The sequence below is a fragment of the Ictalurus punctatus genome, chromosome 12, assembly GCF_001660625.3.
Source record: "Ictalurus punctatus breed USDA103 chromosome 12, Coco_2.0, whole genome shotgun sequence".
NCBI classification, from domain to species: domain Eukaryota; kingdom Metazoa; phylum Chordata; class Actinopteri; order Siluriformes; family Ictaluridae; genus Ictalurus; species Ictalurus punctatus.
The window spans coordinates 893,871-914,619 of record NC_030427.2 but is presented as its reverse complement, the minus strand read 5'-3'; the positions used below and the strand labels follow the sequence as shown (position 1 = coordinate 914,619).

At 38.1% G+C, this 20,749-nt stretch overlaps 1 protein-coding gene and 1 long non-coding RNA gene across 2 annotated transcripts in view; one reads left to right on the top strand and one right to left on the bottom strand.

The window, feature by feature from the left end:
* Positions 1-19,534, bottom strand: part of LOC128634157 (uncharacterized) — a 72,152-nt gene extending 52,618 nt beyond the window's left edge. The window contains exons 1-2 of the long non-coding RNA XR_008397413.1: positions 19,242-19,534; positions 13,488-13,970 (exon numbers count right to left, since the gene is read on the bottom strand). This is a non-coding gene — a long non-coding RNA (uncharacterized LOC128634157). The remainder of the gene's footprint in view (positions 1-13,487; positions 13,971-19,241) is intronic.
* The window catches only part of LOC128628682 (kelch-like protein 10), a 230,100-nt gene that overhangs the window by 121,340 nt on the left and 88,011 nt on the right, over positions 1-20,749 (top strand). The window lies entirely within an intron of this gene.

Here is a 20,749-nt window from a genome sequence, read left to right as displayed (position 1 = left end):
GAAGATAATACTGTACAAAAATTCCAATAAGTACGTTACAATCAACATGCACAAGGGATTATGTACTTACAACAGGCCACCATTTGGAGTTGCTTCAAGTCCAGCAATCTTCCAGCACACAATAGAAGGGATTCTGCAAGACATCACACGCGTCACAGTTTATCTGGATTGCATTCTAGTCTCAGGGGCTAATGAACATCTGCAGAACTTGGATGAGGTACTAAGTAGGATAGAAAAGAGTGGACTGAGGCAAAGAAGGAGCAAGTGCGAGTCCTTGGGAGAAGTAGAGGTATTTTTAGGTCACAAAATTAATGCCACAGGATTACAGTCGAAAGACAGGTCCTATATTATGCTTGAGGAAGCTGGCATTGTAGCCGTGAAATCAGCTAACATTATGCTCCATGTAATGTTTGCGATAGCCAGTTATTTGTTAAACGCTAACGCATTGCAATGTTATAAATTACCTCCTAATGGACCACCATGCATCTCCATTCAGCCCGTGTCCTGTCAGCTAAATGTAGCCTCATGTCACTAATAATTATTCACATGTTCATGCTTTTAATAAATCTTTTTATCCTGACACCGTATCAGTGAATTTAAACTAATGCCTGCATTCAGAGTATAAGGGGTGTGTGTGCGTTCAGGAGTGCACCTTAGCACTTATTAGTCATGGTCAGAGTGTTTGAACTAAAATCAATCTCTCTCTCTCTCTCTCTCTCTCTCTCTCTCTCTCTCTCTCTCTTTTTTTTTTAATTCTCTGGGTTTTTAAAAATAAAAATAAAAATCACACCATGGTACTGAGCATGTGTACTTTTGGTGGTATCGTTACCAACAACTAGATTTTTGGTATCATGACATCCCTAATATGTAAGGAAATAGGATGAACTCTGCATACAGGGAAGCTTAGTTTTATGGGGGACTCGCGTAGTGGTTCCACCTCTGCGGCGTGCGGCTCTTCTAAGACATCTACACGAAACCCATCCGGGAATTACCAGGATGAAAGGCCTGGTGCGTAGCTATATGTGGTTGCCACACTTGGATGCAGAGGTGGAAGCATTGGTCAAATCGTGTGCAGTCTGTCAGGAAAACAGAAACGCTCCAGCAAACGCGCCACTGCATGCGTGAGAGATACCAGAGCAACCATGGAGAAGGATTCACATTGATTACGGTGCACCGTGGATGGGTAGAATGTTCTTGATCGTGGTAGAAGCATTCTCAAAATGGATAGAGGCTTATCTGTTAATCAAGTCTACATCCACAGTTACCATTCAGTGCTTAAGACAAACCTTTAGCCAACACAGGATACCAGAAGTAGTGATGTCAGACCATAGCAGTTTTGTTTTTTTACCAGTGCTGAACTCCAAGAGTTTATGGAAAGAAACGGAATCAAACACAAGCACAGCACCCTACCATGCATCTTCCAGTGGTCTGGCTGAAAGGGCCGTTCAAACATTCAAAACCCTGATGAAAAGAGTGCTGGAGAGTCCATTGAAAAAGCTAGGCAGAGTGCTGTTCAGTTACCGAACGACGCCACAGTCGACCACTGGCAAATCAGCCGCTAAAATGCTGTGTGGAAGGAAACTGGTCTACACAGGGTCTCATTGAGATACAAATAATTGAGAAAAATGGTACCATGACCAACATGCAAAGGAAAGATATCTCGTGGTGGGTGACCCAGTGTATACTAGGAACTTCAGCTCTGGACCTACTTTTATTCCAGGAACAGTTCAGAAAAAGACTGGTCCTGTATGGTGCACAGTAGCATTGGGAAGTGGGCAAGTAGTGCACTGACATATTGATCAGGTGAGAGATGGGCACAATGCAACAGCCGTAGCACCAGAGTTGTAAGACACTTCACGGCCAGATGTTGCCATTCCAGCGCATTCTACAAAAGACTCAGGTTCTTCATTCTCTGAGGAAAGTCACAAACAAAAACTGGGAGGAACTTCTGAAGTGGCTGCATCAGAAACTTTCCTTGGGATGGAAAACCCCGAGTTGAGAAGGTCTACACGTACTAAATCTCCAAGCTATCTGAAAGATTATAATTAGTGTAGTGGTGAGTTCCCCAAACGCAGGGCAAGAATGAACCCAGGAACTGAACTGAATCTCAAGAGAAAGTGGGGCATGCAATAAGACAATGGCCCAAAACAAATAATGGTTAAAGAACAATAAAGTTATTGGTTTGAATGGCCAAAACTGATGTCCAAGCCCATGTGCAGGACTAATAAACAGTTACTGGAAATGATTAGTTGCAGTTATTGCTGCACAAGGGGGTCAGACCAGATACTGAAGGCAAAAGGTTCACATACTTTTGCCACTCCCAGATATGTAATATTGGATTATTTTCTGCAATAAATAAATGACCAAGTATAACATGTGTCACGTTTGTTTAAATGGGTTCTCTTTGAGTAGTTTTAGGACTTGTCTGAAAATCTTATTTATGTAGAAATATAGAAAACTCTAAAGGGTTCACAAACTTTCAAGCACCACTGTAGCTGTGATGTGCAGCAAAAGGTTGTTGAGCTTCACAAAATGGGAAGTGTCTATAAGAAAATAGCACAAGCATCGAAAATGCTCATTTCCACCATCAGGACAATAATTAAGAAGTTCCAGTCAACTGGAAATGTTATGAATTAACCTGGAATTGGACACGTGTCTATATCGTCTCAACACACTGAAGAGGACGGTTCGAGTGGACAAAACATCTCCACGGATCACAGCTGGAGAATTGCAGGAGTTAGTTGTGTCTTGGGGTCAGAAAGTCTCCAAAACTACAATATGAAGTCACCTACATCACCACAAGTTGTTGGAAGGGTTTCAAGAAAAAAGCCTCTACTCTCATCCAAACACACACTCAGGTGTCTTCAGTTGGCCAGACACTACTGGAACTTCAAATGGGATCGGGTTCTATGGTCAGATGAAACCAAAATAGAGCTTTTTGGTAATAAACACCAGAGGTGGTTTTGAAGCACACAGATAGGTAGCCATATGGAAAAGTACCTCATGCCCACGGTTAAATATGGTGGTGGATCTTTAATGTTTTGGGAATGTTTTTCTGCCAGAGGACCTGGACATTTCGTTAGGATACATGGCATCATGGACTCTACCAAATATCAACAGATATTAAATAAAAACCTGACTGCCTCTGCCAGAAAGATTAAAATGTGCCATGGTTGGATCTTCCAGCAGGACAGTGATCCAAAACATACATCAAAATCAACACAAAAACGGTTTACTGACCACAAAATCATCAAGTCATTTAACACCAATGATCAGTATTGAAAATATTAACATGGATATCTGAGTCTGATAATAAAATTAACTTCTACTTGCAGTCAAATTTTGTAGTGTTTAGGACATTTAACACCCTTCCGTCCAAAAGAAACCAAAAGGGGGTACAAACTTTTACACTCCACTGTATTTGGTTGAAATTGCGCTTATAGAACAACTGAAAAGCAACGTTTCCATACAGGTTTTAGTGAAATGTTAACAATAGCAACTTGACTTGAAATGGATGATGTTTCATTAGCGTGGCCTGTGCCCAAATCCTGCACGACTGCGTATCTAGGTACACTACACACGGTCTGAACGAATGGAGTCTCTACCGCACCTAGTGCACTAGAGATAGAGATTCCATACAAGGTGATTTGGGACGGAGCCAGTGCACAGAAACCTACACATCAGCTACTGCACAGAGCTTCATAAATAACCTCGCAGAAACATCAATTAGATTTGGATCACCGTCAGATCACACAGAACTCGATCAGGCGACTGAAAGCTTGGAGTCAACACTCCGCTACATGCTAGATAGAGTGGCTCCACTCAAAAGGAAAATAATTAGAGAAAAAAAATTAGCACCCTGGTATAACGATCAAACGCGAACCTTAAAACAGACAACTCGACAATTAGAACGTAAATGGCGTCAAACCAAACTGGTGATATTTCAAACAGCATGGAAGGAGAGCCTACTGAAATATAGGAAATCTCTTGGCGATGCTAGAAAAATCAATTTCTCCACCTTAATAGGAGACAACAAAAACAATTCTAGATTCCTTTTCAACACAGTAGCAAAATTAACTAGGAATAAAACCACTACAGAGAGAAACACTCAATCATTACATAGCAGTGAAGATTTCAGGAAATTTTTCAATGATAAGGTTGAAAATATTAGACGTGAAATATAGACCATTAAATTAAAACCGGACAGTACTTTAACAAACCCATTACATGACAGTGTAGCAATATCAGATCAATGTTTAGAGTGTTTTGCGCCACTTAGAGAGACCGAACTCGCTACATTAATCTCTTCAGCCAATTCATCAACTTGCATACTAGATCCCGTACCTACATGTTTGTTTAAACAGATTGGTCCAGTAGTAATTGAGCCACTTTTAAATATAATCAATTCTTCCCTAAGCAGTGGCTATGTACCTAAATCACTTAAATTAGCAGTTATTAAACCCTTGATTAAAAAACCTGATCTTGACCCGTCTCGATTGTCCAACTATAGACCAATATCAAATCTCCCCTTCATCTCTAAGATTTTAGAAAAGGTTGTAGCAAAGCAGTTATGCTCGTACTTAGATAGGAATAACATTCATGAAATGTATCAGTCAGGATTTAGACCTCATCATAGCACAGAGACAGCGTTAGTTAAAGTAGTAAATGACCTTCTACTGACTTACGATCAGGGTTGTGTCTCGCTGGTTGTGTTACTCGACCTTAGTGCAGCTTTTGATACTATAGATCACACTATTCTCCTTGATAGATTAGTAATGTTGTTGGTATTAAGGGAACAGTCCTCTCCTGGCTCAGGTCTTATCTCACCGATCGTTATCAGTTCGTAGATGTAAATGGTGAATTCTCCATGCGTACTGAGGTTACTTTTGGAGTTCCACAGGGTTCTGTTTTAGGCCCACTGCTCTTTACTTTATATATGCTACCCCTAGGTCAAATTATTCGTAAACATGGAATTAGCTTCCACTGTTATGCTGATGATACACAGCTGTATGTTTCAGCGAAGCCAGAGGACAGACAGAAGCTTAGTAAAGTTGAGGATTGTGTAAAGGACATTAGACATTGGATGTTAATTAACTTCCTTCTGCTTAATTCTGATAAAACAGAAATACTTTTATTAGGCCCACGTGTAGCTAGAAGTATCCTTTCTGATCACATGGTTACTCTGGATGGTCTTTCTGTTTCATCATGTGCAGCAGTTAAAGACCTTGGAGTGATTATTGACTCCAGCCTATCATTTGATGCTCATGTAGATAATATTACTAGGATAGCCTTCTTTCATCTCAGAAATATTTCTAAAATAAGAAACATATTGTCACTACATGATGCGGAAATACTAGTTCATGCATTCGTCACCTCTAGATTAGATTATTGTAATGCCTTACTGTCTGGATGTCCCAGTAGGAATATAAATAAACTCCAGTTAGTCCAGAATGCAGCTGCTAGAGTCCTAACTAGAACTAGAAGATACGACCATATCACACCGATATTATCAATACTGCATTGGCTCCCAGTGAAATCTCACACTGATTATAAAATACTTTTATTGACCTATAAAGCACTAAACGGTCGGAATGTATATATTTATGTATGTATAAAATGTAAATGGAAGGTTTTTGCTTCATGTTTATTTAAACTTTTCTGTAGACTGTCGTTTGAGTCAAACTTATTTGCATTTGAAGAACACAAAGTGCATTTGCCTTTTAAATAAACTAAATAACCATTTAGTGATACACCAAGTGGACAGGTCAGAGTTTAAAGGGTCAAAGAAATGACTTTCTGAAAAAAAATCTCATTTTACAGTGCACTATGATTGATTTAATATCACTTGTAAATTGTAAGTTTAAAAAAAATATGAAGCAAAAACCTTCCATTTACATTTTATACATACATAAATATATACATATATAATATAGGTATAGGTTTTATCCAGCGAGATAATTGATTTATGAATCAATCAATGTCTGATTCATAAAAACTGTTGTACAAATGTGTGACGCAAAAGCAAAAATGTCAGGCTAAAACTGATGTGACGGATCATCCAGCATTCCCTTTAGTCATCTGATGATACATTTATTATAGATTCTCCTTCAAACATTGTTTAATTGACTTTCAGAGTTAAGAAGTTTTCATTTTTGGCAATGAGACACAGAATCATTACTGTGACAAAACATTAATAACTTCTCCATTTGAACTGTTAAAATGTGCAGATTCATTGTATTTCAATATGAAACTGTTCTCAAAAAATATTAGACACCAGGATAATATTCATTAATAATAGCACCTAATATTCATTAGCATTGAATTTATTAAAACACTGTGCTATTCTATCACACACCTTTGAATCATGTTAATTTAAATACTATAGTTATAGTACCTGTCAGTGCCAACATCCCCACAAGATTTCATAATGTAATGGGTTTACATTAATACTACATGAATTGATCACGCTCACTTTATATAATTCAATCTTGTAATTAGAAACTTGTGTAAATTAAGCTTAGCATAAGCAGTGAAATCGTGTTTTGATGAGAAATTTAATATTTCTTTGTAAACTATAAATCATATTTTTTCTCAAATTTAGTCTACCGCATGTTCCATGTTTTGTTGAGACATTGCAATTGTAAAGCGACATTGGTTATGAGTAAGGAGCTATATAAATTACACATATTATTATTATTATTATTATTATTATTATTATTATTATTATTAATAATAATAATAATAATAATAATAATAATGTATTTATTTATTTATGATATATTTTAACTGTTGAAGCATATGTAATTAAATGGTGATTTCAGTGGTGGTAACACTGTATACAGTGCCTTGAATCCAATTTCAGGTGTTTTGGAGTTCTTAATGATCTGTTTTAGGAAAAATAGTATTTTGAATACATTTTGCATTAGGCTACTCAAAGCAGCTGGAGTGCCGATCTTATTTGCTTCTGCAGGATGTGTTTGAAAAAGAACTTAACTAATTCGTGTGGCAGCTGCGCAATGCATAAAATCATGCAGATACAGGTAAGTATTTCAGTAAGCTTCAGTTAATATTCACACCAAACATCAGAATCTCAGTGATCTCAGTGATGATGGTATGAATGTTGGTGCCAGATGAGCTGGTTTGAGAATTCTAGAGGCTGATCTGGGATTTTCACAGACAGCAATCTCTTGAGTTTACACAGAATGGTGGAGAAAAACAAACACCTTGTTGATGACAGAGGACAGAGGAGAATGGACAGACTGGTTCGAGCTGACAGAAAGGCTATGGTAATGATAATTCTTTACAAGTGTGGGGAGCAGAAAACCCTCTTGCAACATACAATACGTCTAGCCAAATGAGGTGGATAAGCTACAACCATATTAGGTTCCACTCCTGTCTGTGAGCCAAGAACAGGAACCTGAGGCTAGAGTGGGTGTGGACTCACTGGAACTGGACAGTTGAAGCATGGAAAAACATTGCCTGATTTGATGAATCTTGATTTCTGTTGAGACATGTAGATTATAGGGTCAAACAGTGGCATCAGCAGTATGAACCTGCCTTGTGTCAACAGTCCAGACTGCTGCTGGTGGTATAACGGTGTGTAGAATTTTTTTCTTTCTATTATGTGATCCTATGTGAACCTTTGCTTTCGGCATATGGTGTGAACCCCTTGGTCAGAAATAACCGAAACTAAACATTTTCCCTGTTTTTACTGTTGATCAGTCCTGCACATCGGCTTGTAAGAATTTTAACTCGTTTCTCAGTACAGAACAGCTTCAGCTCTGGAATGCTGGTGATTTTCCTCACATGAACTGCTTGCTTGAGGTCCTTCCACAACATTTCTATTGGATTAAGGTCAGGACATTGACTTGGCAAATTCTGAAACATGAATTTTATTCTCTTTTAACCATACTTTGGTAGACCCTTATGTGCTTTTTGTGCTTAGGGTTGTTGGCCTGCTGCATGACCCACTTTCTCTTGAGATTCAGTTCACAGACAGATGTCCTGAAACTTTCCTTTAGAATTCACTGTTATAATTCAGAATTCATTGTTCCATCCATTATTGAAAGGTTCTTATAAGTAAGGTTCTTATGCTGGAATGTAGTGTTTGCTTTCTCCAAACATAACACTTCTTATTTAAACCAAAAGGTTATATTTTTCCACACAAAACATTTTTCCAAAAGACTTTTCCACGTAATCATTAGCAAACTGCAGATGGACCGCAATGTTCTTTTTGGAGAGCAGTGGCTTTCTCCTTGTAACACTGTAATTCACTCCATTGTTGTTCAGTGTTCTCCCGATGGTGAACTCATGAACATTAGCATTAGCCAATGTGAGAGAGGCCTTTGTTTGCTTAGAAGTTACCCTGGGTTCCTTTGTAACTTCAGGGACTTTTACATGTCTCACTATTGGAGTAATTTTGGTTGGTTTCTAATAAACATACTAGGTTCTCTTTTTTGATTAAATTATAGCTAATAGTAACTAGTGACCTAGACGTATTAGGTGTAATTTATGCACTAGTCAAATATTAACCCCACCCTATCCAGTTAATAGTTATAGTTGAAATGAAGCTATCTGGCACCCCGACATTCAGGTCTCTCCCTCAGCACTTACTGTAAAACAGCGGTGCTACAGAGGCGCAGACCACATGCCGATTCTCTCTCTCTCTCTCTCTCTCTCTCTCTCTCTCTCTCTCTCTCTCTCTCTCTCAATGTTCCCTAGTTTATAACTTATAACCTTGGTACCCAAAGTTTCCCCCTTTTTAATGTAACTTAGTTCCATTTAATTTTGTGCCAGATCAACAAAAAATCCTCCAGTATGTTTATCCCTGAAAAGAAAATGAAACAGAACACACACACGCTGCTTGTATAATAGAAAACAGTTGACCTGTGTTAAATGACTCAATGTTTTTAAGTCTGTTTTTACATCTGTTACGCTTCCGCCGGTGGATGGCGCTGCGGCGTCGAAGCGCAAAGACTGCTGCAGAGCGCGCGTGCACGAGACCCTGACATATGGACACGCGCGGCTCGTTTGTTTTGATTTACTTCCTGTCCAGGTATTGGCTTATGTTCGAGGGTGTGTCTTTATTTCTCCAGGTGTCTATGCTTTAGATAATTATGTTGGTTATTTAACCCCTCGTGTGGCTGCGCACTTCGCGCAGTATTATAGTTTGTAACGTTAGTAGTGTTTAAGGAGTATAGCTTTAGCACTGTGTTAGAATGCGTGTAGCATGCTAGCGGTCTCAGTTCCATGTTCTGTTTTCGAGTAATGCCTAGACTGTAGTTCCATGGTTGATCCAGCTAGTCCTGTTCAGCATAGACCGCGTTTCTTGTGTTTTGTTAGTTTGTTTATCAATAAAGACGGCGCTCCTGCGCTTACTTCCTGCTAACTGTCCTGTGTCGTTACATCACATTCCTGTCCAGTGAAGTGATTATTTGGTGATAATAATATTATTATTATTATTGCAACATAGTACATGCGGTCATGCACATTAGGGTTAGTGTGCTACATGGGATACACAATAGTCATTACAAAAGTCATTAATGTACTTTTTGAATTCTAAATGAATAGTTCAATTAATATTTTGCAGAAACTTAATTTATCTAATTCTAAAGAATCATTGCTATATTTTATTCTGTCAAACAGTGAGATGGCAATATTTTGATGGGTGTAGAAGGCCTCACTGGGACATTTTGTATTAGTAGTGTAAAACACATGCATTGGCTTACATATTGGTAGACATATGCAAATTTAAAATATATATACATGTAGGAAACACTTAAGAGACTTAATCTATATGTAACAAGAAAATGAAGGAATGGGATAGGCTGACTTAAACATCTAGTTATCTAGTTGGTGGCTGTGCTCAGGTGGTAGAGCAGGTTGTCTAATCGTAGGGTTGGAGGTTCGATTCCTGGCCCACATGACTCGAAGTGTCCTTGGGCAAGACACTGAACCCCAAGTTGCTCCTGATGTCAAGTTAGCACCTTGCATGGCAGCTCTGCTACCATTGGTGTGAGAATGGGTGAATGGGAAACACTGCTCAGGTTAAAAAGCACTATATAAGTGCAGACCATTAGTTATGTCAATAGTTGTGTAGGAAAGTTCCTCATATTCAGAGTAGGGCTAGGCAGGTGCTCAAGTTGCTATGATTTAATAAAGCAGCATGTCAGTTACATTCATGTTTTTAAATAAGAAGTCATTCACAGTGCATATACACTATAAAGAAAACAGTCACCCACTATTTATTTGATAGCACATTGTGCTATTCTGTGTGTCACATTTTTATTAAAGAGACCAGAGTGGGGCGCACGGTGGCTTAGTGCTAAGCACGTTTGCCTCCCACCTCCAGGGTTGGGGGTTTGATTCCCACCACAACCCTGTGTGTGCGTAGTTTGCGTGTTCTCCCTGTGCTGCTCCCCCTGTCCAAAGACATGCATGGTAGGCTGATTGGCATGTCCAAAGTGTCTGTAGTGTATGAATGGGTGTGTGAATGTGTATGTGAGTGTGCCTTGCGATGGCCTGGTACCCTGTCCAGTGTGTACCCTGTCCTGTGCCCTATGATCTCTGGGATAGGCTCAAGGTTCCTGTATGATAGGAGATGTAGAAAATGGGGGTGGATGGAAACGAGAGTGAAATTTCATTATCCTGAGTATCCAGTTACACAAATGGAGAAGTGAGTTTAGATTTGGCTAAATAAATCATACTATCTAGAAACAAACAAGTGGGATATAATCAGTGGCTGATTTTAGACACAATCATTCTTGATATTATTAATAATTCTGCTGTTGGTTTGAGTTGAGCACTGACAATCAAATTAAAAGAAGATGAAGCTAGCATTTAGTGGTTTGTTTTTTTTGTTTGTTTGTTTGTTTTGTTTGTTTGTTTTTACAGTGGAGTGATGAGAAGAAATCCTCAGAGACTGCTACAGTGTCCTCCCAGGAATCCAGGGCTAATCATAGGCTGAAGTGTTTCAGAGACATTCTGGACATTTTTTCTGTTTCTGAAAGCAGGACCTCGCACTCGCCGTGCAGTACTGGCCATTATCTTCTATGGAAAGTAGCTAAGGGTTGTCCAAAAAGTCGCTAGATATGTCGCTAGATGCTTTAAAAAAAAAAAAAAAAAAGTTGCTAAAGGGGTCTGAGAAGTGGACCGAAGCTGTCCCTGTTAAAATGAATGAGTGAACGGCAGGAGGAGGAGGGGCTGCAGCGGGGAGTCATATTTTGAGTGAAAGGATTGTATTCGTGTTCTTTTGCAAATAAACCCTTTAAAGTGATTGTTATTTTTTATTTATTGACGTTTTATCATTCAAGCACTTTTTAACCACTTTTTTAACATTAAAAAAAATATTGGCTATTTTCAAGGTTTTCCAGTACTTAAATTTCCAAATGCCAAATTCAAGCACCTTGTACAAACCCTGTGGTAATAATTTTTCATGGATACATTTCCCAAACAAACAAACTAAAAAACTTCTAGTACTTCTAATTAATAAACCTATAACATCAGTTAGCTAGCATTTTCAAGTGCTAAACCCAAACCTCACACATTTGATGTTTTTTCTTTCTTTTTGTTCTTTGAACACTTCTTCTTCTTCCGCTTCTTCTTCTTGTTGTTTCAGATATATTTCTGCCACCTGTAAGTCAGAATGACAAAATTCTTGACTGTAATATCACTCAGGTAAAAGAAATAAATCAATGAATTAATAAATAAGTAACAGTAAACTGATTTTCTGCAAATTTCATGGAACTATTAATAGACATTTTAGTGTATTTAATACAAATTATATCACACTGCTGTTGCACTCTGGAATCTGATAGGTCAGAAGGTCTGAAGGTTGCAATTCATATCTCAGGTTTATATTAATGTGCTCATTGTAATAAGTTATCCTTTCTATGATAGCAAATCATTCACAGAGACTTCTCTGGCAAACATTCCACATAATCAAAGTCTAATAATAAACAGATTTGTGCTATACTACTTTAATAAAAACTTTTAGTCGTTGATATGGTGAAGCTATCTATAAGGAGGTGTTTATTTAAGATTTATGGAAAGAGACTCGGGCCACAGATTTCTCCAGATTCTGAATTTTTTCATGATATGACGTGCTGTAGATGATGAGATATTCATAGCCTTCACAATTTTACATCGAGGAGCATTATTCTGAAATTGTTCCACAAATTGTAGATGTAGTTTTTCGCAGATTGGTGTACTGAGGCCCATCTTTACTTCTGAAAGACTCCGCCTCTCTAAGATACTCTTTTTATACCCAATCATGTTACTGACCTGTTGCCAGTTAACATAATTAGTAGCACAATGTTCCTCCAGCTGTTTCTTTTTAGTAACACTTACTGTTCCAGCCTTCTGTTGCCCCGTCCAAATTATTTTGGGACGTGTTGCGCCCATAAATTCAAAGTTACCTATTTTTTTCCTTTAAATGCTACATTTCCTCAGTTTACACATTTGATTTGTTTTTTATGGTCTACTGTGAATAACATATGGGTTTATGAGATTGCAAATCATTGCATTCTGTTTTTATTTACATTTTTCACAACGTCCCAACTTTTTTGGAATTGGGGTTGTAGTACTTCCTCCCATTACCCAGGAAAGTGAGATGTTGCTGTTTACAAATGTCAACATGTTTTTGATAATTATTGAGCATCACACCAAAAATTAATTAATGAGGACTGTCACCAAATTTCTGAAGCTAGGCCAAACATCCTAGCACTAGTTGGCAAAAGTTAGTTTAGCATTTTTTGCTATGTGCCAAATTTGGTCATACAAATGGAGCAGAGCTAAGATCAGATAGCTGTTTATGAGGAACTGTATGTCTGATCAAGCTGAAATTTGATATGGTAGATATACCGTATGTGCTAATCTATAATAGATTCTCATGATGACTTAATTACTGAAAAAAAACATGCCTGTCATTGGCCAATCAGATATCAGATAATTGAAAAGTTTCCCATTAGGTTATTGCCACAAAACTTGAATAGAAAGTTCAGGGATGGACCTCCTAGTATCCAATGCAATCTCGCTCAAATTGGCTACCTGGGGCGTGCTGTTCATGTTTATAAGGGTCAGCGTTAAGTTCAAATAGCTGTTTCTCAGGAACCAAAATGCCAATTGAGCAGAATTTGCTGTGCACTTTCTGCTAATCTGTAACTGAATTACTTCAAAAATGTCTGCCTTCTGCCAGTCAGCTTTCAGCAGGTAGGTTACACAACTAGCATTGAGCCATCATCACAAAATGTGATATGCATAAGTATGTTCACATATGGTCTCTTTATTGTTCTATGAATCTTGACAAGAACTGGCCACTGGGAGTGCTATATGCAGGGAGTGTTTGGACAGATTGCCTCTTATCGCTATATTACTATTATTATTAGCAGTAGAAGTAGTTGTATTATTATTATTATTATTATTATTATTATTATTATTATTATTATTATTATTATTATTATTGCAGTAGTAGTACTGATATTTCCTACCGTTTTTTAAGTTTCATTTTCCACCTCTGGTTCTGTAGTCCAACAGATCTGACGCACTGAAGGCTGGGCATTGGTAGATATCGTCTATGATGAAAAATTAGTATTATTTATTTATTTATTTATGAATCTACCATACATGTCATGAACACAAACCTTTTGAATAATTTTGTCCCTCACAGTAGGGTTCATAAGATACTCACTGATGTTAAACTTCAATCTCAGAAATGCCCTCTTAGTAACAGGCACTAAAAAAAATTAGCAATGTTGATATTTAGTAGCTGTTGTAAAACTTAATTTGACTTCAAATGTATATGAAATTGTGAACTGGATATAAAAGTGTAGCCTGGAACCCCATAGACTTCCACTTCACAGAGCGTGAGAGCCTGGATAACATTGGGAATGATGATGTTCACATAACGACCCCTCATGTTGCAGGTGTAATTTGCAGAGGCACCAGCAGGGATGCTAGAGATAACAACACATCTGCAGGGGGAGAGAGAGAGAGACTTTGACTTTTAAAATATAATTTATTCTACAATTAAAAAACCTTAACATACAGAACACATTGTTTTAACAACCATTACCAATTGAAAAAGAGATTCTCACCTCTTATAAGTCACCCCTTTGTTTACACACCATTTCTTCTCAAACATCGGAAGATCACCATTCATTTGGTAAAATTCATACTTTAATCTAATCCTAGACTCAACCAAGGCCTTAAATAATTTAACCATGTTTACTTCTTTCCCTTCTGATCCCATTTTGTCAGCCTTCCAAACGGCTAATTTTGCTTGACCGACCAAAAAATTCGAATAGGTACAGATTTCCTGCCTGTGGCGAGAATATCTACCCCCATAAATAAACCCTGTTTTCAAGAAAATGATCCCCAAACTACGAAACATTGTATACAATAGATTAAAGAGCGGAGATAGTTTACAACATTCACAAAAGACATGAAACACAGTATCGAGTTCATCACACAAAGTACACAGTGGAGACGGTGCATATTTACATTTAAACAAAAACACTTTTGTTGGTAATGCACAATGTAAAATCTGCCACTGTATGTCACCAGACTTTTTTTGGTAGAGGGTTCTTATACAATAACCGCCATGAAGGTTCATTATCTCCCGACTTCAAGAAATGAGTCCTCCATTTTGTATGCCTCCTCCCCCTTAGATGTCTGACAAAGTCGGACTTTACACAGGAAATATATGCATTTTGTTTGTTCACCATGGAAAACGGAAGACTTTGCAAGCCTTTAAAGGATAACAACATGTTTACATTGTCTCCATTGTTAATTTGAGCTACCTGTGGAGTTATGTACACTTCTGGAAAAAAAGACCTTTGTGTTACCACCGGACATAAACTTATATATTATCCCACAAACATGCAGGAAAAGATGTTTTCAAATCCTTTAATATGTTCCCGACTATTCTCTATGATCTACCAGTAATTTTTCTAGTTAGATTCTGTACTGAAAAACATTCTCTATTCGACAAGTCAAACAGGTTTCCAACTTTAGTTATCCCAGCTAAAACAAAGTTAGAAATTTCGGTGTTGGATATAATGCATTTTTTTAGAAAACCAAGGACTGTGCAGAAGTGGTTCATCAAAACCAAAATGTTCTTTCCGCTCCGACTTAAAGTAACCCCAAGCTTCAAGAACCGATTCATAAAACCTTATCTTAAACATGTCTTTTACCACATTTCCCGAAATCAGAAACATTTGTTTATCAAAATCCATCTTGTTTTTTCCACGTACAATGGCAAGGCCAAAGCTAATCCATGGTAGAGAGTCCGACGAGTAAAGCAGTTTTTGGGCAGTCTGCAACCTCATGGATTTCACCTTAGAGGCAAAATGAATTAATCCCTGACCGCTATCAATTGTAGGGAGACACAGTACCCCAGGGGGGAAGCCAATGATGACCACCCCAAAAGAAGTCTACAAAGGCTTTTTGAAGTTGTGACAAAAGCTCTTTCTGAGGGTCCAACATGGTTAGACGATGCCACAGCATTGAGGTGGCTAGATTATTCACCACCAGCACCCTGCCTCTGTAGGAAAGCTGGGCTTGAATCCACTTCCATCTCTGGAGCTTGCCTGTCACTTTTTCTACAAGTCCTTCCCAATTCTTGTTCATGTGCTGTTCAGTCCCAAAGAACAGCCCCAGTATCTTAACCCCCTCTTTATTCCAAGGGTGCTGATGTGGAAGCTGAGGTGGATTTTGGTGTGACCAATGGCCTAACAATAAAGTGTCAGTTTTTCCCCCAATTGATCCGTGCAGAAGAAGCACTCTAAAAGATGTTGAGGCATGAGGTAAGACGTTTAACATCATCTTCAGATCTAATGATCACTGGGATGTCATCTGTATACGCGGAGTTTCACCACTGCTGTGTTTGAAAGGTGAGATGTTGGAACTGTAAATCCTTGCAGCTTCTCTCTCAGAATCCTCAATATTGACTCAATGGAAATCGTGTACAAGAGACCAGACAAACTACACCCTTGTGTCACACCTCTACCTACAGAAGAAGGTCTGGTCAAAATTCCATTTATTTTCAGCATACTATAGACATCTTTATAAAGAAGCCTTATCCATGAAATAAACTGATTCCCAAAGCCAAATCTTTCAAGTATTTTGAACAGGTATTCATGGTCAAATTTATCAAAGGCTTTTTCTTGGTCCAAACACACAAGACCAAGATCTAATGTATGCAGTTCCGTTAAGTACACCATGTCCCGCACAAAAAAAGATTGTGAAATATAGATCGCTAGGGTACACAGTAGGACTGATCTTCATGGATGATGGACGCTATAGATTTTTTAAGATGATTTGTCAGAGTTTTAGACAATATTTTATAATCAGTTCCTAAAAGAGAGACCGGTCGCCAGTTCTTCAATAAACCAAGATCTCCTTTCTTGGGTAAAAGAGTCACTACAGCTCTTCTACAACTGATGGGTAGGATATTTGACTCAAAGCTTTCGAGAAACACCTCATACAAATCCTGACCAATGAGGGACCAGAAGGCTTTATAAATTTCAGAAGTCAAGCCATCCAATCCTGGTGATTTTCCCGAAGATTGCTGCTGGACAGCTTCCGTTAACTCCTGAAAGGACAAAGGTTTCTCCAGCTCTGCTTTATCTTCATGTCCAAGATGCGGCAGTCCATCTGAAAGCAGATTAATTGCTCCAAGGTCACATGGTTGTGCAGTATATAATTCTTCATAAAAAGATAGAGTTTGCAAAAAAAAAAATTATTTTCCGTTATTTCTTTCCCATTTAACAATTTAAGATGATTTATATTATTTTTTCTCTGATGTTCTTTTCCAATGAAAAAAAGAAAGTTGTTGAAGAATCCATGCTGTTTAACTGAAGATATCTTCCCAGTATGGATGTACTACGACTTATCTCTTCATACAAATTTTTCAAAATCATGTTGTACTCGTCAAGCATTTTTGCAGTTTCCATCTCTTCACCATCACTAATGGAGCTGCTTAGCTTCAGAATCTGCTGTTCCAAAAACTTAACCTTTTCCTAGTTCAGTCAGGTGACTCCTTGTGTATTGTTGGCACAAGAGCCGGATCTGTACATTTCCAATATCCCACCACTGGCTTAAAGTATTATACTGTGATTTTCTCTCTCTCCACTCTCCCCAAAACTGAGCAACTAATTGTACGAAAACTTTATCTTGCAATAATCTATTATTAAAAGCCAAATCTTATAATATGTGTTACTCTGCGTTATGGTCATAGTTACTGCAATATAGTGGTGATCCGAAAATGGTGTTGGCGAAATATCACTATTGGAAAATCTTCCTCTGTCGTTCATCTGAACATAAAATCTATCGAGTCGTGCACCGGAAACTGTATTAGAATTCATTTTCACCCATGTATATTGTTTACTGCCAGGGAAAGCTTCTCTCCATACATCTACAAGACTATGAAACTGAACAACGGTTTTGAGAGTCTCAGACGAATTTGGATGAGGTTCAACATGATTCCGATCCATAGTGTAATCAAATGTACAATTAAAATCACCAGCTAAAATTATTATTCTATTCTGCGAAACTTTTGAAATAACGTCTTTTACTTTTTTAAAAAAAGAAGCTCTTTCTGCCCCATCATTCCGAGCATAAATATTAATAAGAGATTGCGGTAACTCAAAGCGTAAATTCTATAATTTGCATTCTGCCAGGTATAATTTCTTCAGCTCTACTGTCTTGAATTTGTAAATCCGATGAAATAAGAACTTCTACTCCGGCACTCACGTTTGAATTATGGCTCACTGAGCCATTGCACCTGATTGTCCATATATGTGTGTGTGTTTCTTGCAGAAAAACTACACTTGCTTTTTTCCAACTAAAAAAATCGAACAAAGCGAATAATTTTTCAGCACCACGACATCCATTAATGTTCAAAGATAATAAGTTTAAGGATGCCACGATGCTGACTATTGAATAAATGACGAATGACATCGCAACACAGGTCTCATTATCTCCTCTCTTCATTACAACATATTCAAACCTTCTTCGCCTTACGGTTAATCATGACTTTTACCTTTGTTATTATTTTCCTGAAGTGATAAAGCTTCTGAATACTAAGCTCTTCGTCAGTTGCTTTATTCATCGCCATTTTACACGACACCAAAAAGCGCTTTAAATCAGGGAAAAAAGTCTCAATTTGTGGTTTCCGAGCTCCTTTAGTCTCATCTAGAAAGTCATTAATTTGCTTTAATGTGTACAGTCTAGCACTGAGAGACTCTGTTCCTTCAGCATCATCCATATCAGAACAACTCTCTATGCTCTCTAGATCAACATCTGAGTCATTTTCAGAGTGAGCATACTCTGAACTCATGGTGGACATCTGAGTACAAATATCTACAGCTGCTTCACTTTCACCATCTCCTTTATTACTTTCTATTTCTGTCTGTTCTTTTTCTTATGGTTTATCATGTTCATTTACTGTCTGAGTCAATGTTTATCCACTACTTGCCTGACTTACCCGCTCCTCGTTGTAATCATGATTTTCTACATCTCCTGCATCAGGATTCCCTTTAGGTGCTGTTTTAACATCTGGAACGAGATGGTTCTCTCTATGCTCCTTCACTTTGGAACTCTCTTCCTCCTGAACTCAGGGAAGCCCAGACTTTTGGCATTTTTAAAGCTCTTCTCAAGACACACTTTTTTAAACTTGCATTCGACTGCTGATGTCTTTTTCAATTGTTTAATAATTATTTTTATTAGTATTAATGTTGTTATTTTTATTCTTATTAACCTTTATTTGTTTTATTTTTCTGTGGACTGTGATTTTATGTACAGCGCTTTGAGAAGCTGCTTTAAAGGCGCTTTATAAAATGAAGTTTATTATTATTATTATTATTATTATTATTATTATTATGGTTATTTTGTCTGGCATGTCGCTCGGTTGTTTGAAGATTAGACGGTCTGACATGTCCTAGTTCTCCGCACAAAAACACAGCATATGATCCGAACTAAAAAAGATTGTGTAATGTTTGCCTTCATTAGTCAGCTTTACAGCCAGATTGAGCGGATCCTGTTGTTGATTCAGAATCATGTTCGTAAATCGCCGAAACGACATAACGTGCTTGATATCCGGATTTTTCAGACCGAGTGGAATCAGGTCGTGTCATTAATCGCGAGTCCGCATTTAACCAGGTCATCTACCATCTGAACCTCGGCGAGAAAAACAACAACAGCTTTATTCATCCTACAAGCTGACTGGATATTTGACCACCGACCTGTTCACTGACTGCAACCAGCACATCTTCCACAGATACGGAGTCATCAGGTGTACATTTAAATCCATGTCTCAGAGTCAAGCGTGAGAAATCTCCCCTTCACCCCATTTGTCAAAGTTTTCCGACCGAAGTCGGCGCTCAAAGAAGTTTTATGTCTAAGATTAATCTTTTTTTTTTTTTTTTTTTTTACATGAATCTTAAAAAAGAACTAAGAAATTGATTAAAAGTAACAAACTCTCAAAAGTGTGCCGCAAAACTCTCGACTCCTCCCACTACCCACAATCCTGAGAGAGAGAGAGAGACAGAGAGAGTGAGAGAGAGAGAGATAGCAAGACAGAGAGACAGAGCGAGAGAGACTTTTTTTTACTTTAAGACACCTTTAATGTATTCAGTTTTGGTATATTTACATATCTACATTTACATTAAAATAATTATTTTCATTTTTTTAAAAAGAAGAAGAGAGAAGAACCCCCTCAGACCCCCCACCCCCACCCTCAACCCAGAAAACCCCAACCCTTTCAGTTCTACTACAAGTCCATTGTAGTCATATAGTGTGCAAATGTCCACAGTGCTATTCATATTATAGCTTTTCTTGCGGCTGATGTCCATTTTCTCAGTCTGAACCGTCTCCGTGGTGACAGCACGCCCAGGTTTTCAGTTTTTATTGCTTGTTGTGCAGATTGAATTATTTTTTTTCCCTGCCCAAGAAGTAGTTAGTTAGCAAGACGTTACGATTTCCTTTTGTTAAGTCTAGAAAACAGTTTAACTGTTCTGTGGTGTACAGTTCTTCAGGTTGTTCTGAAAAGTTTGAAGTAGGTGGGTTACCTGATCCTGCTTCATTCACCTCCTTAAACCCTGCCTCTGATGCCCATATCCCCAATCTGAAGCGTCTCGTTGGTGACAGCACGCCCAGATTCTCACCTGTTGTTGTGTGCTCCACAGATTTTATGAATTTTTTTCTATCCGGAAAGTAGTTTGTTAGTACGACATCATCTTGTCCTAAAATCTGCTCCAAGAACCAGGTTAACTGTTCTATGGTGTAAAATTATCCTGGCTGTTCGACCACATCCTCCTCCATGTCTGTGAGGGGTTCTCCTCCTGTAGCTCCTGCGCTGTGGTCTGGTTCTCCTGCATCACAACACTATGTTGTGGCTGTTTGGAAAACATAAAGGTAGTCGGCTGATCTAGGGTGACCTCTTCCTCCCCCTCATCATCATCTGTAAACTGTTTTTCTCTACCAGCTCCTGTGCTGCTCTCTGGGCCCGAGTCCTCCTGAGAGAGAAATAGTTTGTATATAATGTACCCTTAGTTTTGACAGGTATAGGTCAAAGGTCAAAAAGATATACATTCTAACTCTTTATATCTAGATCAAAGGTCATGATCATAAAAATATTTATAGTTATGTTAAATCTGGATCACATCCATTGGTGACAGAAACGTTACCATACATGGTACGGCCATGTGTTTTCCACCCCACACACGTTGCACACATGTTCTTTCTAACACTC